Below are 23,310 nucleotides of genomic sequence, written 5' to 3' on the forward strand. Positions count from 1 at the left end.
AGTAAATGCAATTCTAGAACATGATAGAGAAGGACTCTCCACTGAGAAAAGCTGAGCAAAGCTGGGATAGAGTAAGTCACAAATAATATATTTTTTAAGTTTCTTGTTGCAAGGGACGTACTTGAATGTCGTCCCCATAAGCTCTGCATCCTGGTGTTTATGCCTCGGTATAATCCCTTACCCTTTGTGCATAAACAATAGAATATGGTAAGGTAATGGGCTATCACTCCTTGCTAGCACAATTGCTAGCAAAATTGCTCTAAGGTTTTACTCTCCTTGCCAGCTTTGAAGAAGCAAGATGGCATGAGTCTTATGACTACAAGCACATGAATTCTGCCAACAACTTAAGTGACCCTGGAAGCAGATGCTTTCCCAGCCAAGCTTGCAGAGGAGAACCCAGGCCTGGATCACAGCCTTGCAGAGGCCCTGCTTAACTGTGTATGGACATAACCAACATGTGTCTTAAGCTATTAGTTGGTGGTCATTTGTTATGCTATGTACAAGATGTGTCACTGTTCTTACATGAAAGGTTGATGGTGGTGTTGATACTCAAAATACATACTGAGGAATCACCTGGAAAATGTCCTAACATGTAACTCCCCTGGATTAGAAATACCAAATACTGACTTGTACAGGGCAGAAAGAAGAATGAAGAATAGAAATGGAGTCTGTATTCCTATGGTCAAGCCTAACCATTAGTATATTTGAATTATTACTAAATGGGCCATTTGTGTTTTAAGAAAATAGAAGTATGGTTGTTCCCACACTTGGGAACAACTATGGTTGTTACACTTTAGATTTGATTTTATGGTCAGTGTGGTGGATATCATTTGCCCACCATGGTTCCTCCCTCCCAGCCCTTGCCTGGCTTTCCTGTGGGTGCAATATTTCCCTGTCATGTTGTTGAGCTTAGCCATTCGACTTGCTTTGGCTAATGAAACACAGTAAAGGTGATAGTGTACCAGTTCTGAACTGAGGCTTATGACATTTGGCAAATGTCTGACAGCAATTTTGTGCTCCTGTTTTATCCCACAAGAAAAGCACACCCACAGTAGCCACTGCTTTTTAGACTGGATTCCTGAGTGAGAAATGCCTGGAAAACACCTGCATTTGACCTACAACTTGAAGCCAATTGGTTCCATCCCATTCAGAGATGCATCAACGAGAAGTAAATGTTGGTTGTTATATGTGGGTGAGGTTTGGAGATCGTTTGCTCTGCGGGCTTATTGCAACAGTACCTGAACAATCGAAAATCGAGAAACTCATTCATATCAGTTTGTAAATGAAGGTAGTACAGTTTTTGCCCCTCACTGGTTTTGTTTGTTGGTTGGTTTGAATTAGGTATTGAGTTTTGGTTGTGCTGGGTCTTCACTGCTGTGTGGGCTTTTCTCTAGTTGTGATGTGTGGGGGCTACTCTCCAGTTGTGGTGCTCAGACGTCTCATTGCAGTGGCTTCTCTTGTCACAGAGCACAGGCTCTAGGGCACGCAGGCTTCGGTTGTTGCAGCACGCGAGCTTAGTCATCGTGGCTTGAGGGCCCTAGGATGCAGGCTCAGTAGTTGGGGTGCATGTACTTAGTTGCTCCGTGGCATGTGGAATCTTCTCAGATTAGGATCAAACTCCTGCATTGGCAGGCAGATTCTTTACCACTGAGCCACCAGGGAAGCCCCTACCCCTCACTCTTACGTGTGAGTAGATAGATGTGTTAATTGTTCTTCCCTACTAGGGTAGTATATTGGATCTTTTATAGGGCAGGGCCTTTTAGAATAGTGTTTCCATCTGATGTCCTGTTGAATACCAATGTTATTTTTGATGTTTACTAGTGTTCTGAAGCAAGGATTCTGTATTCATGGAAATTAAAAGACTGATAATGTTTTTTAGACCTAAGAATTTCTGCCTTGATAAAAGGACTCCTAGTAAATGTTAAACCCAGTATTTTCCCGTCTCATTTGACCATGGAAATTTCCCTCTCTTCCCTGCCTCCTTCCCCCAGTCTGAACAACAGTTCATACTTTGTTCCTCTGGAATCACTGGACACTGCTATTGAGGGCAGTGTATGCTCACCTCCCTGGCCTTGTCACATTACAGGCAGGGGCTGTACTGTGTAAATTTGGAATGGTGCCCCTCAAACTGAAGGCTATTAAGCAGATAACACAGATGCCCCTGATGAGTACATCTCTCTTTTATATCTGCCTATGAGATACAAAACCTGGAAGGAAGATGCCCATATTTAAGCAGATGACAAGTATAGATCTTGTCAGTGCAAAGCCCTGGGTCTTCAGCCAGGTTTAACAGTAGTCTTCTGGAAAGTTGGGCAAGAATCAAGGTTATGGGGAATCAATTCCACTTGGTCAAGTTGTAAGGAGGTTATTTGCGTCCTATGAATGATCGATTCAAATCTAAAACAGAGTGACTTGGTATTTGGCCCCAATTGATTTTAAGCTGCTGATCTTGAGGTCTGACATGTTTGGAAGTGCAGAGAATCAGTTGGTAGAAGTTTGTAAAAGTGTTGCTCAGACGTGTGGGATTAAAGGTGTTACGTCTATGGCTGAATTTACTGTGGGATGCATATTCCTTCTGATTTATGGCTTGAAGGGGGGATGTCGACTGCTTATCAGTTCAGTTTAGTCACTCAGTTGTGTCTGACCCTTTGCGACCCCATGGACTGCAGCACGCCAGGCTTCCCTGTCCATCACCAACTCCCGGAGCTTGCTCAAGCTCATGTCCATTGAGTTGGTGATGTCATCCAACCATTTCATCCTCTGTCGTCCCCTTCTCCTCTTGCCTTCAATCTTGCCCAACACCAGGGTCTTTTCCATTGAGTCAGTTTTTCGCATCAGCTGGCCAAAGTATTGGAGCTTCAGCATCAGGCCTTCCAATGAACATTCAGGACTGATTTCCTTTAGTATTGACTGGTTGGATCTCCTTGCAGTCCAAGGGACTCTCAAGAGTCTTCTCCAACACCACAGTTCAAAAGTATCAATTCTTCGGCACTCAGCTTTCTTAATAGTCCAACTCTCACATCCATACATGACTACTGGAAAAACCATAGCCTTGACTAGACGGACCTTTGTTGGCAAAGTAATGTCTCTGCTTTTTTAATATGCTGTCTAGGTTTGTCATCGTTTTATTTCCAAGGAGCAAGCTTCTTTTAATTTAATGGCTGCAGTCACTATCTGCAGTGATTTGGAGCCCAAGAAAATAGTCTGTCACTGTTTCCATTGTTTCCCCATCTATTTCCATGAAGTGATGGGACCAGATGCCATGATTTTTGTTTTTTGAATGTTGTTTTAAGCCAGCTTTTTCACTCTCCTTTTTCACTTTCATCAAGAGATTCTTTAGTTCATCTTCACTTTTTGCCATAAGGGTGGTGTCATCTGTGTATCTGAGGTTATTGATATTTTTCCCAGCAGTCTTGATTCCAGCTTGTGCTTCATTCAGCCTGGCATTTCACATGCTGTACTCTGCATATAAATTAAATAAGCAGGGTAACAGTATACAACCTTGACGTACTCCTTTCCCAATTTGGAATCAGTCCATTGTTCCATAACCAGTTCTAAATGTTTCTCCTTGACCTGCACAGATTTCTCAGGAGGCAGGTCAGGTGGTCTGGTATTCCCATCTCTTGAAGAATTTTCCACAGTTTTTTGTGATCCACACAGTCAAAGGCTTTAGTGTAGTCAGTGAAGCAGAAGTAGAGTTTTTCTGAAATTCTCTTCATTTTTCTATGATTGAATGGATGTTCAATTTGATCTCTGGTTCCTCTGCCTTTTCTAAATCCAGCTTGAACATCTGGAAGTTCTCAGTTCATGTACTGTTGCAACCTAGGTTGGAGAATTTTCAGCATTACTTTACTAGTGTGTGACTGCTTATAAGTGGCATTAAAAATGAACAGGTAAAGTACAAGATGAAAAAACTTTAAAACATTCCCTAAATATATCAACTCCTTACCTTGGGGACTGGAAGCTATTTCTTGCACTCCATCAAACTGTTTCTTCAAATATAGTTGACAATTCCTGGTGCTCTAATATCTGCCTCTTGAAGATACTCAGTTGTCAAAAGGCAATTAAAATGGAGACCACAGTTTGAATATACCCCTAGTCCAAACACTCATAGTCACATGTGTAAAATGCCCTGATTTCCCTGAACTTCTGACTGTGGCCTCAAATAAAAATTAAGTAGTCCTCATGTTGGAGAAGGCAATGACAACCCACTCCAGTACTCTTGCCTGGAAAATCCCATGGACAGATGAGCCTGGTAGGCTTCAGTCCATGGGGTTGCGAAGAGTCGGGCATGACTGAGTGACTTCACTTTCACTTTTCACTTTCATGCATTGGAGAAGGAAATGGCAGCCCACTCCAGTGTTCTTGCCTGGAGAGTCCCAGGGATGGCAGAGCCTGGTGGGCTGCCGTCTATGGGGTCGCACAGAGTCGGACACAACTGAAGCGACACAGCAGCAGCAGCCCTCATGTCCACAGGACCTTGCACCTTCCTAGCTAAAGCAGCCACAAGCAAGTAAACTTATGCAGTTAAAAAAAAAAAAGTTTCTGGTAAAAGATCACAAGAGAAAACAATGTACTTATTCATCACCTGAGCTGTTATTAATAGTGCTGAGAGCCAAGAACTTAACTACCTTTGGTTTGAGAGTTCAGTAACAGTTTCTTGCTCAGTGAAGTAGATCAAGTAAAGCTCTCTGAGTTGTTTTTGACACAGTTTCCTTTAATGGGATTTCTCATCCTTTCATTTCTAACATTTTGGAGCTGGGTCTGTGCTTTCAGAAGGGAATGGCAAGGCAGTTCTAGGGCCGGTGGCAGTGACTGGAGAAGCCATGGAGATAACCGCCTTAAAAATGGTTGTGATGGGGGAATGAGATTAGCATATTAATTAGAGTCTTCATATCTGGTAATGATCTCATTTGCTTATACAAACAGTTGACAACAACATTTGGAGAAATATCTTAATCCTTTTTCTGTTTATATATGAGTGAATTTTGGTAAAATGCAGGGTTGTCTGTTCTAGAGCTCTGGGAGGTAAAATCAGACGTTGTTTCCAGTCACTGTGCTTGTTTTCATGGGCAGGTCCCTCTTGTTTGCTTGCTTTTTCTCATCTATGAAACAGGGAACTGTGACCAGGGGACTGGTTATAATGTTTCTTGATAAACCTTCGTAAAGCAATGTGCTGTTGCGAGTAATGGGCTCCATTCATTATTAGCCCAGTTGATTTTCATTTACACTTGGCTCTAACAATTAGCTTGAGCAGGTGTGAAGGTGATGGAGGGGCTGGGACACCCAGAGGTCAGCCTCCGCTGGATGTGATAAATTAACCATTATTATCAGCAGTGAAAGTGGTTCTTTACGCTTGTCAGCAGCAAACAAAGGGACAACATATCTCACATAAACCCACTGCTAAGAGCTGGTTTTGCTGAAGGATCAGAGTTTCCTTCTGGGCCCTACAGACAGATGGGAGGGAGTCAAAGAACCCACAAAAGTAGAGGTGAGGGTACCTTGAAGGAGTGACTTTGCTGATGGAGAGGCATATAGATATCCCAACCTGGGTTTTTTTTTTTTTTGCAATCCTCACCCATTCTATTATGAAGCTGTCATCAGCCTCTGCTGATGATGGAGGATCTATCTCTGCTGAAGAATTATTAGAGAGTGAAGAGTTTGTACATCAACAGAGGAGACAGTTTTTACACAGGGTATATATATATATGCATATTTCTGTATACCAATTAATAGATATTTTGGAACAGTACATTATAATTGAGCACATTTATAGGGTCTCCCTGATGGCCCAGACAGTAAAGCGTCTGCCTGCAATGCGGGAGACCTGGGTGTGATCCCTGGGTTGGCAAGATCCCCTGGAGAAGGAAATGGCAACCCACTCCAGTACTCTTGCCTGGAAAATCCCATGGACAGAGGAGCCTGGTAGGCTACAGTCCATGGGGTTGCAAAGAGTCGGACATGACTAAGCAACTTCACTCACTCTTATATTCACTGAAAATAGAACGTTAAATCAGTGGTTTTCAGTTCTCCATCTCTACCAGTTTTACAAGACTTAACAGACTTAAACCTCTGAAAGAGGGCATAGCACTGTCCACAGAAGGCAACATCAGGTCCATCAACTCTAGAGCCAATGGAACTAAATACACTGTTTTTGAAACAGGAAGTGTTTTCCCACTTAGTTACCCTCCGGTTTGGAGACTCACTGAGCACACTCAGAGGTGAAACAGTCAATAAGAAAGGAAGAGATGATGGTTGGGAATCACCATCTGTATACTGAAACTCCATAGATAGAGTTAAATTTGTTTTGACAACATTTGGGGGACTATTACGAACTAAATGTTTATGTGTCTCCCCTCCCCCCATTCACAGGTTGAAGCCCTAACTCTTCAAGTCACTGTATTTGGAGATCGGGGCCTATGAGAAAGTAATGAAAGTTATATGAGGCCATAAGGGTGGAGCCCTGACCCAGCAGGTTTAGTGTCCTTAAAATTGTGATACCAGAGATCTCACTCTCCTTCTTTCTCCATGCACATGAGCTGAGGAAAGGCCATGTGAGCTCAGAACAAGGTGGTAGCTGTCTGAAAGCCAGGAAGAGAGCCTGCACCAGAAACTGAATTCTCTCGCATCTTGATCACAGAGTTCTAGCTTCCAGAAGTGTGGGGAAAATAGGCTTTAAAAAGTCTGTTGTTTAAGCTGCTCAGTGTGTGGTATTTTGTTATGACACCCTGGGCAGACTAAGATAGGCACTAAAGATTGGTTTGGGCTGTTGAAGCCTGTGGGTGGACTTGGTAACCACAACTTTGTTTTAGAATGATTAGATTGAGCTTTTAGTGAACCCGTGGTGTCAGTGTGTATATGTCTTTGCTCCTGGGCTGTTAAGACTGCATAGAACTGTCCAGGCTCTGCCTGGGGCTGACTGCCTGGCTGCCCGGGCCCTATAAGCTAAGCCAAGTAAGGCTGGGAAGAAGGTCTGTTCCATGTGATCCTGCTATCTCATGAATTATATATCCACCAGAAATTGTACCTCGTAGTTTTAAGTCCAAATTCCCTTTGTTTTAACCTCATCAGATAAAAAAATTTCAGTCGTCTATTATTATCAATAATATGTAATAAAAAAGAAACTAGAACAATGTCTCTAAAGAGAAACTATAAGAAAAAGGAAGAGAAGGTGCAGCAAAATGTATTAGCAGATGATTATTACTCACCAGAGATGTTGTCATGAAGCAGATAAGAATTATGAATAAACATTTTGATATCAAAACAACAACAAAAACTCGGTAAACCAATCACTTCCCACCAGGTGGAAGTGCAGTACTGTATTTGAAAAAAGAGCTCGTAAGATAGGAGGAAGAGAAGAAATATAAACTGGTGGAAATCAGGAAAGAAGTAGAAGGAAAAAATAAACAGCACAGAAATAAAGACAAAACTGGAAGAAGTAACAAGCAATATGGAAAATATTGCTAGGGACGTAAAAGATAAAAAAAGAAAAGGGAACATAGTGAGGTAGAAATCAAAGAATTTAAAAATTAAAATATACAAGGGAGATCCAATAAGCACTTTTAAGTAGAATATCCAAAGAAAAAAACCAAAAATGATACACAACAAATATTAATATTTTAAAATACAGTTCAAAAAAGAAAAAGATTTGAATCTCTATATTTAATAGTCATACTGTGTGCCAAGGAAATGTGACCCAGAATGATCAACACCAAGACAGATCCTGGAAAAGTTGTTAGATTTTGAAGATAAAGAATTGTTACAAAAAGTTAAAAAAAAGAAAAGAAAAAAAAATTGGCTGGATCCAGACTTTTCACAGAATCTTTTTTTAAAATTAAAACACTTTTAATAAATATTTACTCTTTTATCTTTTGGCCATGCCATATGGCGTGTGGGATCTTAGTTCCCTGACCAGGATTGAATTTCCGGCACTGGCAGCATGAAGCCTTAACCCCTGGACCACCAGGGAAGTCTCTCTATAGTATCTTTTAGAAGATTATAAATCACCAGCAACCTGGAAGTTCCTCAAGGAAAGAAAGAGTGAGTCAGTCACACTGTTCTTCAAATAAGAAACATGAACCTACAGAACCCAAGGAATATTAAGTGCTTTGGGCACAGAATTTAAGAGAGTACCAGAAAGTTCAATAATCAACAATAATATTTAATGCAATGTTAAACTAAATAATGAAAAACTCTATGTTAAATAAAATATCAAAACTTTAACAGGAAAACAGGGTCATTACTGCTGATTTTTCCTTTTTCCCCAGGCTCCCGTATGACTTGGTGCAGCACTATCAGGAGTCCTTCCTGCGGAAATTGCTAGAAAACACATTTTAACTAACTACGACTAGGTTAATACCAGAGACAGGACTGGAGGTAAGCACTGAATATATTTAACAGTATAATGGAGACTAATGTGGAGTATAAGAATGACAGAAAAAAATTGTTGTGTATCCTCTTGTAATTAAATTCTCTAATAAGCCATAACTGAGTCAAAGAAAAAGTATAAACTCAAATGCCAGGATAGCTAGAAAATGATCATATAAATACTATATATCAGAAACTATGGGATGTAACTAAAGTAATCCTTGGAAAATTTATATATGTATATGTGTATGTGTATACACACACTATAAAAATAGAAATCATGATATAAACATCAATTTAAAAGTTATAAAAAGAGAAATGCATTGAGAGAATGAAGGAAAGAATACAAACAGAAAATAATGAATGTAGTAGAAATAATAAATCCAAAAGCTTTGGCAAGATAAACTATTTGCAGATTTATTCAGTAAAAAAAGGAAGAGAGTGCAAATATAAAAACTAGGGAACAATAGGGGAGTTTAATAGAAAAGGAAAAAACTGGAGCAATTGTAAGAAACTACTCTGCTAAATTTAATAATTTACTCTGCAAATTAATAGTTTATCAACTAGACTCCAAAGGATATTGGCAATCTAAGCAGCTCCATTGTACAAACAGAGGAAATTGACCCAGAACCAGTCCCTAAAATACTAAGACCCAATGGGTTCACAGAGAAATTCCAGGATGCCATTAAAGATCAGATCACTTTAAAGATAATTCAGTTGTTCCAGTACATCAAATAAGGAAGAAAGTCTCTAACATCTCTGTAAGAAGCAAGTGTAAAACTGATACCAAATCCTGAAAGGAATTAGACAAAAAAGAAAATTACAGGCCAATCTCACTTATGATCATAGACCTTAAAATTCTAAATAAAATGTTCACAAGCATAATCCAGAAACATATTAAAAGTACAAATCATGTGCAGTTTTATTTTAGAAACACACATTTGAATATTAGAAAATCTTTGATCATAATTTATAATATTGGTAAATCTAAGGAACTTTTAAAAAAACTTAACATTTATCCTTGATAGAAAATCCACAGTAAAATAATATATTTCTTTGAGAGAAAATATTTTTGTCTCAGCTCCCAAACTGAGGGGGCTCAGATGAAATAACAAGAATTATTATTTTTTTTTTTTTAAAAACAAACAAGGTTTATTTCTTTTCAGAGTGTACTTGGAACATTGGTTGCTGGTAAGAAGGAACTCTTTTTTCACAAGCCACACATGGTGAGGGTGTTGGAAACATGGCATTTGTGGGGTGCATAATCTGAAACTCATGCTTTCTTCAGTTGCCATCAAAGGAGATAATAAGCACATAGAAATCTTACATATTCTCTTTTGTTCTTTGGCTCAAAGGTGATAACAATTGGTCACAAGAAGCCACATGTCTTTTCTAAAAGCAAGGGCTCTAAGAAACATAGTCTTCTATGTGCCAGAATGAAATGGAAATTTCTTTTCACCAAATAATCTGGTCCCTCTCCCTGACACATAGAGAATTGGCTCACCCCCTTCCCAAGGAAGACAATCTCAAACCCACTAATTCAGAATCATGTTTTTCTTTGAAACAAGTATTGTTTTTAATGGGGAGACTGTAGACTTATTCCTCACTTATTATTTATTAAAGTTAGGAATAAGAGAAAGATGTAGTATAGTTAACACTGTGTTGGAGGCTGGAGATACTATTCCTCAACGTCTTAAAATGAATAAATTAAAATTACAGAGGAGCAAACCTTATTTCTGTTGGCAGTTGCCATTGATGTATACTTAAAAATCCTATGAGAAAAAACAGAGTCTAGAAGAAAGCAGAGAATTTAGTAAGGTAGTAGGGTGTAAAATGAACAGAAATGACTAGTTTTCATATATACAAAGAACAGTCAGTACATAAAAGGAAGGAAAACATGCATCTGCAATTACCAGCCCCAAAGATAGCACACTTAGGAATAAATCTAGCAATCAAGCCTTATATGAAAAAAACTTTAAATCATTCCTGAAGGACTTAAAGTAATAGAAAAAAATGGGAAAAGGCATATCCTGTTCTTGTCTAAACAGACTCAACATTGTAGAGATGTCAGTTAATTTATCAATTTAACATGGTGCCTCAAAAATATCAAAGAGATTTTTGTTTTTTCAGAATCAGGCAATTTTTTTCCCTAAAAACAGCCAGAAAACCTTTGTAAAGAGCAAAAATTAGTGAGACTAGATATTCCAGATGTCAATGTATGTTATAGACTTTTAGTTTTAAATTAATGTTATTAGTGCATATAGTTAGGACAATGGGATAGACTAGAAAATCCTGAAATAGATCTCAAAATATATACAGTTTTGATATGTAAAAGGTGGCAATGCAAATTAGCAAGAAATAACCTTTTCAAAAACTATTGATGATTTACATGTAAATCCATGGCTGATTCATATCAATGTATGACAAAACCCACTGGAAAATAAATAAATAAATAAATTAAAAAAAAAAAAAAAAACTATTGATGAGACAGTAGTGTAGCCTCTGGAAGAATTAAAGCTGGATCCATACTTCACACTGTATACCAAAAAAAAAAATCCAAATGCATAGAAATTTTAATATCAATAAATGAACCCATTAAATTAAAGAAGGCACAAAAAATAACTCTATATCTCAGAATAAGGAAGAAAGGTTTTGTAAACTATAACAAAATCTAGAAGCCTTAAAGGAAAAGATTAACACATTTGTGTGTATGTATTAATATGCACGTTTTTATGTTCATATTCATGGCAAAAATCATGATAAGCAAAATCAAAAGAAAGATGGCAAATTGGGTAAAAGATTTTAAGCTCATACTGCAGATGTTAAATTTCCTTAATGTTTATAGAGTTCCTTCAATTTCAGTAAGAAAACATTTATTGAAGAGTTGACCTAAAAGGGAAGCACACAGAATCCCTAAATACATTATAAGATACTCAATGTTATACATAATAAGAAAAGTCTATCAAAAATATACTGAGATACTGTTTGTAACCAGTTTGGCAGAAGCTACAAGTTAGGTACCATATTATGTTGGCAAGATTGTGGACAAACAAGCATTTTCACTCACTGGTGGTGGGAGTTTAAGTTGGTACAACTCCTTTGGAGAGTAATGTGGCGATGGTGTGACAGTTAAAAATGCATATACCCTTTGACCTGGCAATTCAACATTTTACTTTGCAGTAATACTTAAGCATTTGTGTAATAATTTACACACACAAGACAGTTTAGCACAGCATTATCAAAAATTTGGAAGCACCCAGCAGCCTTTCAGTTGGGGATTGTTTAATAAACTATGGGATATTCACACAAAAAACAGTGCAACTATGAAAAGAATGTGGATGTTCTTTCTATGCTTATTTTGGAAAGATCTCAAAGGTACATTGTTAAGTAATAAAAAGAAGGTGAATAGCAATATAATATTTGGGGGAAAATAAGATACATACAATCACATACTATGCTTGAATATACATTTAACAAATTCTTTAAAAAAATTCTTTAGAAGGATAGACAAGATGCTAATAATGAGGATTGTCTGTTGAAGGAGGATGGGAACTGTGTAGTTAGGTATGTGGATGGGAGGGGAACTTCTACTTTTTGATGTTTAAGCCACCTGAATATTATAACCTATTTTAAAAAGTAAATGACCATGTATTTTTTAAAATCTAGAAGGGGTTATAAGAACTTAAATAGAACTTGCACATTTGAAATGGCCAAAAACAAAAACAGACATTACATTATAACAGGATTGCAACAAGAATCTCAAAGAACTAAACTCTTTGGAATTTGTGTTGCATTTAACTTTTGAGACAGACACCATGTAAACAAGAAATAGGAATTTAGTTACTAAATACCATTCCAAACTGTGATGCTTGAACTAGTGAATATTAAACCCTTAACACCAGCATTCATGGTTCTCTGGATATGATGAGTAATGTTTATCTTCATAAGTTGTGGTTCCTATGAGATGCTTAAATAAGAAAGTAAGGTATAATTGTGTGCACTTGTTCTGAATTTCTATCAAGTACTTTATTAGCTTAGTGATGTAGTAACTGAATGAAAGTGAAAACTTAAGACTTAACTCCTTTGGAATATCACATGCATCAGAATTGATTGGCTGACTGATTTCATAGAATATAATTATTTGTCTTTGGCTGTCCTGTGTCGTCGTTGCTATGTGGGTTTTTCTCTAGTTGCAGCAAGCTGGGGCTGCTCTCTAGGTGCAATGAGAGGGCTTGTCATTGTGGTGGCTTCTCTTGCTGTGGAACACGGGCTTTAGGGTGGGCAGGCTTCAGTAGCTGATTGAAGCTCCCGGGCTCTGAACACCCGCTCACTAGTTGTGTTGTACCAGCTTCGTTGCTCTGAGGCATGTGGGGTCTTCCCGGATCAGGAATCGAACCTCGGTCTCCTGCTTTGGCAGGCAGATTCTTTACTATTGAGCCATCAGGGAAGCCCCATTGAATATAATTAGATCGTAAGGTTTTGTTGACCAGTAACCAGGATGTGGATGAAAATTCTAGATCTGCCATTCTAAAGTTCTTTTGCCTACTTTTCAGTTAAACTAGGAAATATAATTAAGTAGCTTAATCACTTTCCTATCATTATATTTTCTAACATTAAAATACTGAACATTTATTGTGTAATATTTAGAAAACTGAGATAAATGAAAAGGAGAAAAAAAAACCATATAATGTAAAATAAACTTAGTCTTTTGATGTCTATATAGTCTAGTTTTCTAGTCTCTATATATGTTTTTAAAAACACAAAGAAGTTGATCCTGCTTTTTTTTATGACCTTTTCATATGTGAAGATTTTATATAACAACACTTCCATTGTCAGTTAAAATTCTGGAACATGATTTTTAATTATTCCTGTGTATTTTATTGTGTGAATGTACCATAATTGATTTAATTAATCCTGTAGTCTTGGATGTCTAAGGACAACTTATTTACAAAGCACTTAGTTATCTAGCTTCCCAGGTGGCACTAGTGGTAAGGAACCCGCCTGCCAATCCAGGAGAGACATGAGATGCAGGTTTGATCCCTGGGTCAGGAAGATCCTCTGGAGGAGGGCATGGCAATCCATTCCAGTATTCTTGCCTGGAGAATCTAATGGGGTCACAAAGAGTTGGACACGACTGAGCGACTTTCACTTTGCTTGCTTAATTGAAGTTTTCCTGTATTTTTCTCATGATGAATTTAGTCTGCTTATTTTAAAAGTGCTTTGTAGAATTTTTACACTGGTTGCCTGAGAAGGATGTGATCCCTGGTTTTGTCCCAAAGGCCAGATTTTAATTGTGCCCGCCTCATTTTCCACTGGAGGGATAAGACTGGTAATTTGGAATGGACCGTGTTTCCCAAAGCCTTTGGAAACAATGGTTTTGCTGGTTGATCTTGTTTAGGTTAGTCTGTTGATAAGATGTTTTAAGATATTATAGCAGCATGTTAAAAAAAAAAAAACTGGATGTGGTGTTCTAGGCAGTGGATCTTTTATTTTTTAGTTGAATGATAAGGCCATCACTTTTGGAAAGCTAGGCAGGATATTGGCAGGGTAAGAACTTCCAACCTGGCCCAGCCATTCTGAGTCAGGAGCTTTGTCTCAAGTTCAACAAAATTACATGGTTTTAGAAAATTATTCCTTTCATTATTTTTCAGCATTCTTTATTAAACAATATGTGTGTGTACATTTCCACTTTGACATCAGTTTACATTCGATTTGCAATTAGAAGATTTCAATAATTTTGCTTTAGTCATTTGTAATGTGATTAAAACTAGATGTTATGGCCTATCTGAAGTTTCCTTTGCAGAGAACAAACTTCACTTCTATGATAATGAATATAAAGATTGCAAGTGAAAGTTAGGCTCTATGTATGCTATATGAGTGACTAAAACAGTTTTTAAGTATTCCCAAGCACATTAAATAACTTTTCACTTACAAAAGAATAATATAAAGCAATCTATAGATTCAATGCAATCCCTATCAAGCTACCAACGGTATTTTTCACAGAACTAGACCAAAGAATTTCACAATTTGTATGGAAATACAAAAAACCTCGAATAGCCAAAGTAATCTTGAAAAAGAAGAATGGAACTGGAGGAATCAACCTGCCTGACTTCAGACTCTACTACAAAGCCACAGTCATCAAGACAGTGTGGTACTGGCACAAAGACAGAAATATAGACCAATGGAACAGAATAGAAAGCCCAGAGATAAATCCACGAACCTATGGACACCTTATCTTTGACAAAGGAGGCAAGGATATACAATGGAAAAAAGACAACCTCTTTAACAAGTGGTGCTGGGAAAACTGGTCAACCACTTGCAAAAGAATGAAACTAGAACACTTTCTAACACCATACACAAAAATAAACTCAAAATGGATTAAAGATCTAAATGTAAGACCAGAAACTATAAAACTCCTAGAGGAGAACATAGGCAAAACACTCTCCGACATAAATCACAGCAAGATCCTCTATGACCCACCTCCCAGAATATTGGAAATAAAAGCAAAACTAAACAAATGGGACCTAATGAAACTTAAAAGCTTTTGCACTACAAAGGAAACTATAAGTAAGGTGAAAAGACAGCCCTCAGATTGGGAGAAAATAATAGCAAATGAAGAAACAGACAAAGGATTAATCTCAAAATATACAAGCAACTCCTGCAGCTCAATTCCAGAAAAATAAATGACCCAATCAAAAAATGGGCCAAAGAACTAAACAGACATTTCTCCAAAGAAGACATACAGATGGCTAACAAACACATGAAAAGATGCTCAACATCACTCATTATCAGAGAAATGCAAATCAAAACCACAATGAGGTACCATTACACGCCAGTCAGGATGGCTGCTATCCAAAAGTCTACAAGCAATAAATGCTGGAGAGGGTGTGGAGAAAAGGGGACCCTCTTACACTGTTGGTGGGAATGCAAACTAGTACAGCCACTATGGAGAACAGTGTGGAGATTTCTTAAAAAACTGGAAATAGAACTGCCATATGACCCAGCATATCCCACTTCTGGGCATACACACTGAGGAAACCAGATCTGAAAGAGACACATGCACCCCAATGTTTCATCGCAGCACTGTTTATAATAGCCAGGACATGGAAGCAACCTAGATGCCCATCAGCAGATGAATGGATAAGGAAGCTGTGGTACATATACACCTGGAATTTTACTCAGCCGTCAAAAGAATTCATTTGAACCAGTCCTAATGAGATGGATGAAACTGGAGCCCCTTATACAGAGTGAAGTAAGCCAGAAAGATAAAGAACATTACAGCATACTAACACATATATATGGAATTTAGAAAGATGGTAACGATAACCCTATATGCAAAACAGAAAAAGAGACACAGAAATACAGAACAGACTTTTGAACTCTGTGGGAGAAGGTGAGGGTGGGATGTTTCAAAAGAACAGCATGTATACTATCTATGGTGAAACAGATCACCAGCCCAGGTGGGATGCATGAGACAAGTGCTCCGGCACTGGGAAGACCCAGAGGAATCGGGTGGAGAGGGAGATGGGAGGGGGGATCGGGATGGGGAATAAGTGTAAATCTATGGCTGATTCATATCAATGTATGACAAAACCCACTGAAATGTTGTGAAGTAATTAGCCTCCAACCAATAAAAAAATTAAAAAAAAAAAAAAAAAGAATAATATAGTACTTAAAAACAAAGAAGTTACATTTGCCTCCACTTCCAAATCATCATAAGTTAAATTTGTGATTCTAACATAAAGCAAAAAAAAAAAAAAAGACTCCTTTCATTCTTGGGTCATTTTGATCCTAGGCTATTAGTGCTGTTCACTAACTCTATTAGGCTTTTTCTCTGAAAGAGAAATAAATTGAAAGTATTATATGAGCTGATACCTGGTAATAGTAGAGGCAAGTAAATCCACAAATGTTATGGTGTCCAGCGTTTAAATTCTGATATACACATTTTTTTAACTTAATTAATTAATTTATTTTTTCAGTGGGTTTTGTCATACATTGACATGAATCAGCAATAGATTTACATGTATTCCCCATCCCGATCCCCCCTCCCATCTCCCTCTCCACCCGATTCCTCTGGGTCTTCCCAGTGCACCAGGCCTGAGCACTTGTCTCATGCATCCCACCTGGGCTGGTGACCTGTTTCACCATAGATAGTATACATGCTGTTCTTTCGCAACATCCCCACCCTCACCTTCTCCCACAGAGTTCAAAAGTCTGTTCTGTACTTCTGTGTCTCTTTTTCTGTTTTGCATATAGGGTTGTCGTTACCATCTTTCTAAATTCCATATATATGTGTTAGTATGCTGTAATGTTCTTTATCTTTCTGGCTTACTTCACTCTGTATAAGGGATCCAGTTTCATCCATCTCATTAGAACTGGTTCAAATGAATTCTTTTTAACGGCTGAGTAATATTCCATGGTGTATATGTACCACAGCTTCCTTATCCATTCATCTGCTGATGGGCATCTAGGTTGCTTCCATGTCCTGGCTATTATAAACAGTGCTGCGATGAACATTGGGGTGCATGTGTCTCTTTCAGATCTGGTTTCCTCAGTGTGTATGCCCAGAAGTGGGATTGCTGGGTCATATGGCAGTTCTATTTCCAGTTTTTTAAGGAATCTCCACACTGTTTTCCATAGTGGCTGTACTAGTTTGCATTCCCACCAACAGTGTAAGAGGGTCCCCTTTTCTCCACACCCTCTCCAGCATTTATTGCTTGTAGACTTTTGGATAGCAGCCATCCTGACTGGTGTGTAATGGTACCTCATTGTGGTTTTGATTTGCATTTCTCTAATAATGAGTGATGTTGAGCATCTTTTCATGTGTTTGTTAGCCATCTGTATGTCTTCTTTGGAGAAATGTCTGTTTAGTTCTTTGGCCCATTTTTTGATTGGGTCATTTATTTTTCTGGAATTGAGCTGCAGGAGTTGCTTGTATATTTTTGAGATTAGTCCTTTGTCTGTTTCTTCATTTGCTATTATTTTCTCCCAATCTGAGGGCTGTCTTTTCACCTTACTTATAGTTTCCTTTGTAGTGCAAAAGCTTTTAAGTTTCATTAGGTCCCATTTGTTTAGTTTTGCTTTTATTTCCAATATTCTGGGAGGTGGGTCATAGAGGATCTTGCTGTGATTTATGTCGGAGAGTGTTTTGCCTATGTTCTCCTCTAGGAGTTTTATAGTTTCTGGTCTTACATTTAGATCTTTAATCCATTTTGAGTTTATTTTTGTGTAAGTTCTGATATACACATTTTTTAAAAAAATTCGGATATACACATTTTAAAGGCAAGGAAGTTCATTGTGATAGGAATGTGTGGCATAATTATAAAACCAGTTTAGAAGTCAGAATGACAATAAACAACTTTGGAAGAAATACCATAGAAAGTGAAGGGAGAACAGAACTCTGTCAGATACTTATTCCATTTAGTTGAAAATTTAAGCTGAGAAAACTTTTTAAATGGAGCAACTTTCAGAAGGATATCAGGGAAAATAACAGATTTAAAATATACTACTGCAGCATATTTGCTCTAGAGGAAAAATTTTTAAAAATATTTATTGGCTGTTATTAGTTTTAGTTCTTCAAGTATGCTTGGGAATTATTCCTTTGTATAGGGCACCAAAAGTTGATTTGTTTGCTAGAAAGTGAGGTTTGGCTATGAGGAATAATGAGGTATGTCAGTATGTGCTAGTTAGAAGTAGAATGAACAAAGCAATGGAGATGATTTTTTGTTAATTTTCACAGCAAGTAGCTGTTACGTAGATAATTACTCATTATCAAGCGAAGTGTTGTATTTGAGATGTTTTTATTCTATTATAGGGGCCTCTATCTTGAAAGCTGTCTGTACCAGCAGGTAAAAGTTATCTGCAAATTTAGACACCAGATCTGCCACTGATGGAGTTTGTGGTAGGTGAATTCTCACCTGGTCATTTACTAGTTGTTGGGGAGATGGGTCCTCTCAGCTCTCAATGAGTGGTCGTGGTACTAAAGGAGCAAAGATTGTGGGTTCTGTGCCAAAAGAGCTCGTCAGCTTTGCAAGGGAACCAGTTATCTCCTGGTGTCCATGTACCTATTGCCTCTTCAGACCACTTGAAATTAAGTTCATTAATGAAGAGAGGGAGGAAAAGAGATGAAACAAGATGGGGAAGAGAAAATGGGTGACAACTCTTGGAAAAGCAACTCACACGACTGATTACTGGAGTAATCAAATGAGAATGTATTTAAAGCAGATGATTCATTAACCCTACCAGTGCATATGTTAAAGGACTTTAATTCTCCCAGAAGAAGAACAGGAAAGTCACTCAGTCATGTCCGACTCTTCGCGACCCCCTGGCCTGCAGCCTGCCAGGCTCCTCCAGCCATGGGATTTTCCAGGCAAGAGAACTGGAGTGGGCTGCCATTTCTTTCTCCAGGGGATCTTTCCGACTCAGCGATCAAACCCAGTTCTCCTCTTCACTGTCTGAGCCACCAAAAAGTTCCTTTGCTTGGAGGCTTTTCCATACAGTATTGAAATAACACAGGTCTTTGTGTTGATGCCATTCTGAAAAATCCCAGAGCAACAGAAGGCAAGACTGCAGATGGAAAAATATAAAGAAAAAAAATCCAATGGTGATGACTGTCATGATAGCAGTGCTTAAGTTGCACTGATCTATCAAAACTTTCACTGCTGTGTCTCATATGTAGATTTTAGAGATGAGTAAAATTCAAGAAATAATCCACTGTGAATTTGCACATCCGGAAATGATCTTGGGGAGCCTGTTTTAAATGACTTCTTTTGAAAGCACTAATTTCTCTTGTTCCTATGAAACCACTTGATGAATATTATCTAACAGCATGTTGGTGTCAGAAGCCTTCAGAAGACTACTTAATACCTGGTTCAAAATAACTTGCTTTGGGTGTGGACAGTTAAGTCAAATTGTATGGTTTCACCATCAGGTAGCTGGTTTTAATCCTGGTGGATCTTAAAGCTGTCTGTGATTTGGCTTCTACAGAATTTAATTGTATTTATACCCTACAATGTATGGTTTCATTGTACAACATCTGTTATCTGCTAATTGCTTCAGGTATGTTCACTGGCTTCTACAAAGATTGTCTTTCCAGCGTTTTAAGGACAGAGGACAAATCTGAAACTTTTGTGTGCCTTGCATCTCCTAGTAAAAGTCAGTCAGTTCAGTCACTCAGTCATGTCCGACTCTTTGCGACCCCATGAATCGCAGCACGCCAGGCCTCCCTGCCCATCACAAACTCCCGGAGTTTACTCAAACTCATGTCCATCAAGTCAGTGATGCCATCCAATTATCTCATCCTCTGCCGTCCCCTTCTCCTCCTGCCTTCAATCTTTCCCAGCATCAGGGTCTTTTCCAGTGAGTCAGTTCTTCACATCAGGTGGCCAAAGTATTGGAGTTTCAGCTTCAGCATCAGTCCTTCCAATGAATATTCAGGACTGATTTCCTTTAGGATTGACTGGTTGGATCTCCTTGCAGTGCAAGGGACTCTCAAGAGTCTTCCCCAACACCACAGTTCAAGCATCAATTTTAGATTGGCTTCTTTCACTTAGTAATCTGTAATTAAGGATCCTGTATGTCTTTTCATGGTGTAATAATTTGTTTCTTTTTATCTCTGAATAATATTTGTTGTATGAATATAGCACAGTTTATCCATTCACTTTCTAAAAGGTATATTAGTTGCTTCTATAGTTTGGCAATTATGAATAAAGCTTCTATAACCATCAATGTGTAGATTTTTTGGGTGGATATAAATTTTCAACTACTTTGGGTAAATACCAAAAAAGTGAAAATGCTGGATCATATAAAAAAGTATATAACTTTGTAACATAACCACAGGCTGTCTTCTGAAGTGGTTGCACCATTTCGTATTCCCACCAGTGATGAAAGAGAATTCTTGTTGTTCCACAACCTCACCAACATTTGGTATTGTTACTGTTCTGGATTTTGGTCATTCTAATAAGTATGTAGTGGTATCTCATTGTTTTCATCTGCATTTCCCTGATGACATATGCTATGGACTATCTTTTCATATGCTTTTTGCCATCTATGTATCTTCTTTGGTGAGATGTGGACTTTGGTCCCATTTTAATAACTAGGTTGGTTGTTTCCTTATGAGTGAGTTTGAAGAGTTCTTTGTATACTTTAAATAATAGTTCTTTATCAGATATGTCTTTTGGAAATATTTCTTCCCATGTGAGGCTTGTTTTCTAATTCTCATGACATTGTCTTTCATAGACCTGAAGTTTTTAAAATGAAGTCCAGCTTATCAGTTATTCCTTTCGTGGATGATGCTTTTGATGTAATATCTTGAAAGTCATTGCCACACCCAAGGTCATCTAACTCATGTTAACTTCTAGGAGTTTTAATCATTTTGCACTTTACATTTAGGTCTGTGATCCACTTTGAATCAGTTTTTGTGAAGGATATATATTCCGTGTCTATTCATTTTTTTTGCATGTGGATATTCAGTTGTTCTAGCACCATTGTTGAAGAGACCATCTTTGTAACTTTGTCTTGCTTTGACTCCTTTGTCAAAAATCAGTTAACTATGTTATAGGGAGTTATTTCTGGGCCCTTTGTTCTATTGATCTATTTGTTTGTTCTTTTTCAGTACCACAGTGTCTTGACTATGTGGCTTTATAGTAAGTCTTGAAGTTGTGGTGCCACTCCTCCAGCTTTGTTCTTCTTTAATATTGTGTTGACTATTTTGGATCTTTTGCTTTTCCATATAAACTTTAGGATGAGTTTGTTGAAATCCATAAAATAACTTTCTGGGGTTTTGATTTAGTTTGCTTTGTCTGTAAAACAATTTTGGAAGAACTAACATATTGATAATATAGAATTTTCCTATCCATGAATATAAAATATCTATTTATTTAGTTCTTTGATTTCATTCATCAGAGATTTTATAATTTTCCTCAGATCTTGTACATATTTTGTTAGAGTTATAAGTAATTCATTATTTACATGCTAATGTAAATGGTATGGTTTTTAATTTCAAATTTGACCCCCAAATTTTACCACAATAAATCTAATTTGCATCTGTCCTTCTGATTTACAAAATTTTTTTCTTGTGATGAAAATATTCAAGATTTACTCTATTAGCAACTTTCAAATATACATTACAGTATTCTTTAACTCTAATCACCATGCTGTACATTACACCCTATGACTTATTTATTTTATAGCTGGGAGTCTGTACTTTTTAACCTCCTTCCATTTCACCCACTCCTCACCCCCACCTCTGATAATAGCTGATTTGTTCTCTGTATTCATGAACTCATGCTTTTTAATTTTGAATTTGTTTGTTGTTTAGCTTCTGCATGTAAGTGAGATGATACAACATTTGTCTATCTCTGTCTGACTTATTCCACTTAGCAAGATGCCCTCAAGGTCTTCATTCATGTTGTTACAAATAACAAGGTTTTCTTATTTTTTAAGGCTGAATAATATTCCTGGAGAAGGGATACTTCTTCATCAAAGATACTTCAATATTTTTGCCTGGAGAATTTCATGGATAGAGGAGCCTGGCAGGCTGCAGTCCATGGGGTCACAAAGAGTCAGACAGATTGGGTGACTTTGATCTGGTCAATATTTCATCACATATATCACATTTGTGGATACTTAGGTTGTTTAAATTTCTTGGCTATTATAAATAATGATATAATGAACATGGTATGCATATATCTTTTCATGTTAGTGTTTTTATTTTCTTTGAATAAACACCCAGAAGTGGAATTGCTAAATCCTATGGTGGTTCTCATTTTAGACGGATCATTCTTGCTTTGTACCTGATTTTAGTGGGAAAGTTTTTTACTTCCTCACTATAAAGTATAATATTAGCTGTAGGTTTTTTTTGTAGATCAGTTCAGTTCAGTCGCTCAGTCATGTCTGACTCTTTGCAACCCCATGAAGTGCAACAGGCCAGGCTTCGCTGTCTATCACCAACTCCCGGAGTTTGCTCAAACTCATGTCCATTGAGTCAATGATATAGATATTCTTTATCAAATTGAGAAAGTTATCATCTATTCCTAGTTTACTGAGAGTTTTTATTGTAAATGGATATTAGATTTTGTCAGTGCTTTTTCTGCATGGATTGATATAATCCTGTGATTTTTCTTTTTAATCTCTTGATGTAATGGATTACATTAATTATTTTTCAATGATGAACCAGCCTTGCATACCTGGGATAAATCCAACTTGCTCATGGTGTATAATTCTTTTTATGTATTTGTTAGATTTCATTTGTTAACATTTTGTTGAGGATTTTTACATCTATGTTCATTAGAGATACTGGTCACTAGTTTTCTTGTAATGTCTTTGTCTGGTTTTGGTATTAGGATAATACTGGCCTCATAGAATGAGTTAGGAAATATTATTTCTGCTTTTATCCTCTGAAAGAGACTGCAGAGAATTGATGTCATTTCTTCCTTAAATGTTTCATAGTATTCATGAGTGAACCTACCTAGGCCTTGTGCTTCCTCTTTAGAAGAGTATTGATTGTTTATTCAAATTTTGAAATAGAACCATCTATTATTTCTTATGTAAGTTTCAGCAGGTTATGTCTTTGAAGAAATGGACTCATTTTGTCTAGGTTATCAAGTTTATCATGGAACTGTTAATAATATACCTTTACTATGTTTTTGATGTCTGTGGGATCAGTAGAGATGGCCCATCTTTCATTTCTGATTAAGTATAATTTTTTCTTCTCTTTTTTTCATGATTAGCCTTGCTAGAGGTTTATTGATTTTGTTGATCTTTTCAAAGAAACTGCTTTTAGTTTTGTTTATTTTCTGTATTGATTTCATATTTTCAATTTCATTGGTGTTTACTCTAGTTTTAACTGTATTTTTCTTTGGCTTGCTTTAGGCTGATGGTGCCTTTCTTTTTCTGTTTCCCTTAAGATGAAAGCGTGTGTTGTTGATTATAGAGTTTTTCCTC

General features: G+C 37.4%; 1 long non-coding RNA gene across 1 annotated transcript in view; it reads left to right on the top strand.

Annotated features, from left to right (window-relative positions):
• LOC122444128 overlaps window positions 1-9,593 on the top strand; it is a 79,796-nt gene extending 70,203 nt beyond the window's left edge. Inside the window, exons 2-3 of the long non-coding RNA XR_006270177.1 lie at window positions 8,268-8,376; window positions 9,534-9,593. This is a non-coding gene — a long non-coding RNA (uncharacterized LOC122444128). The remainder of the gene's footprint in view (window positions 1-8,267; window positions 8,377-9,533) is intronic.
• Window positions 9,594-23,310: the final 13,717 nt, after the last annotated feature.

The sequence above is a fragment of the Cervus canadensis genome, chromosome 6 (assembly GCF_019320065.1).
Source record: "Cervus canadensis isolate Bull #8, Minnesota chromosome 6, ASM1932006v1, whole genome shotgun sequence".
In the NCBI taxonomy this organism is placed as follows: Eukaryota; Metazoa; Chordata; class Mammalia; order Artiodactyla; family Cervidae; genus Cervus; species Cervus canadensis.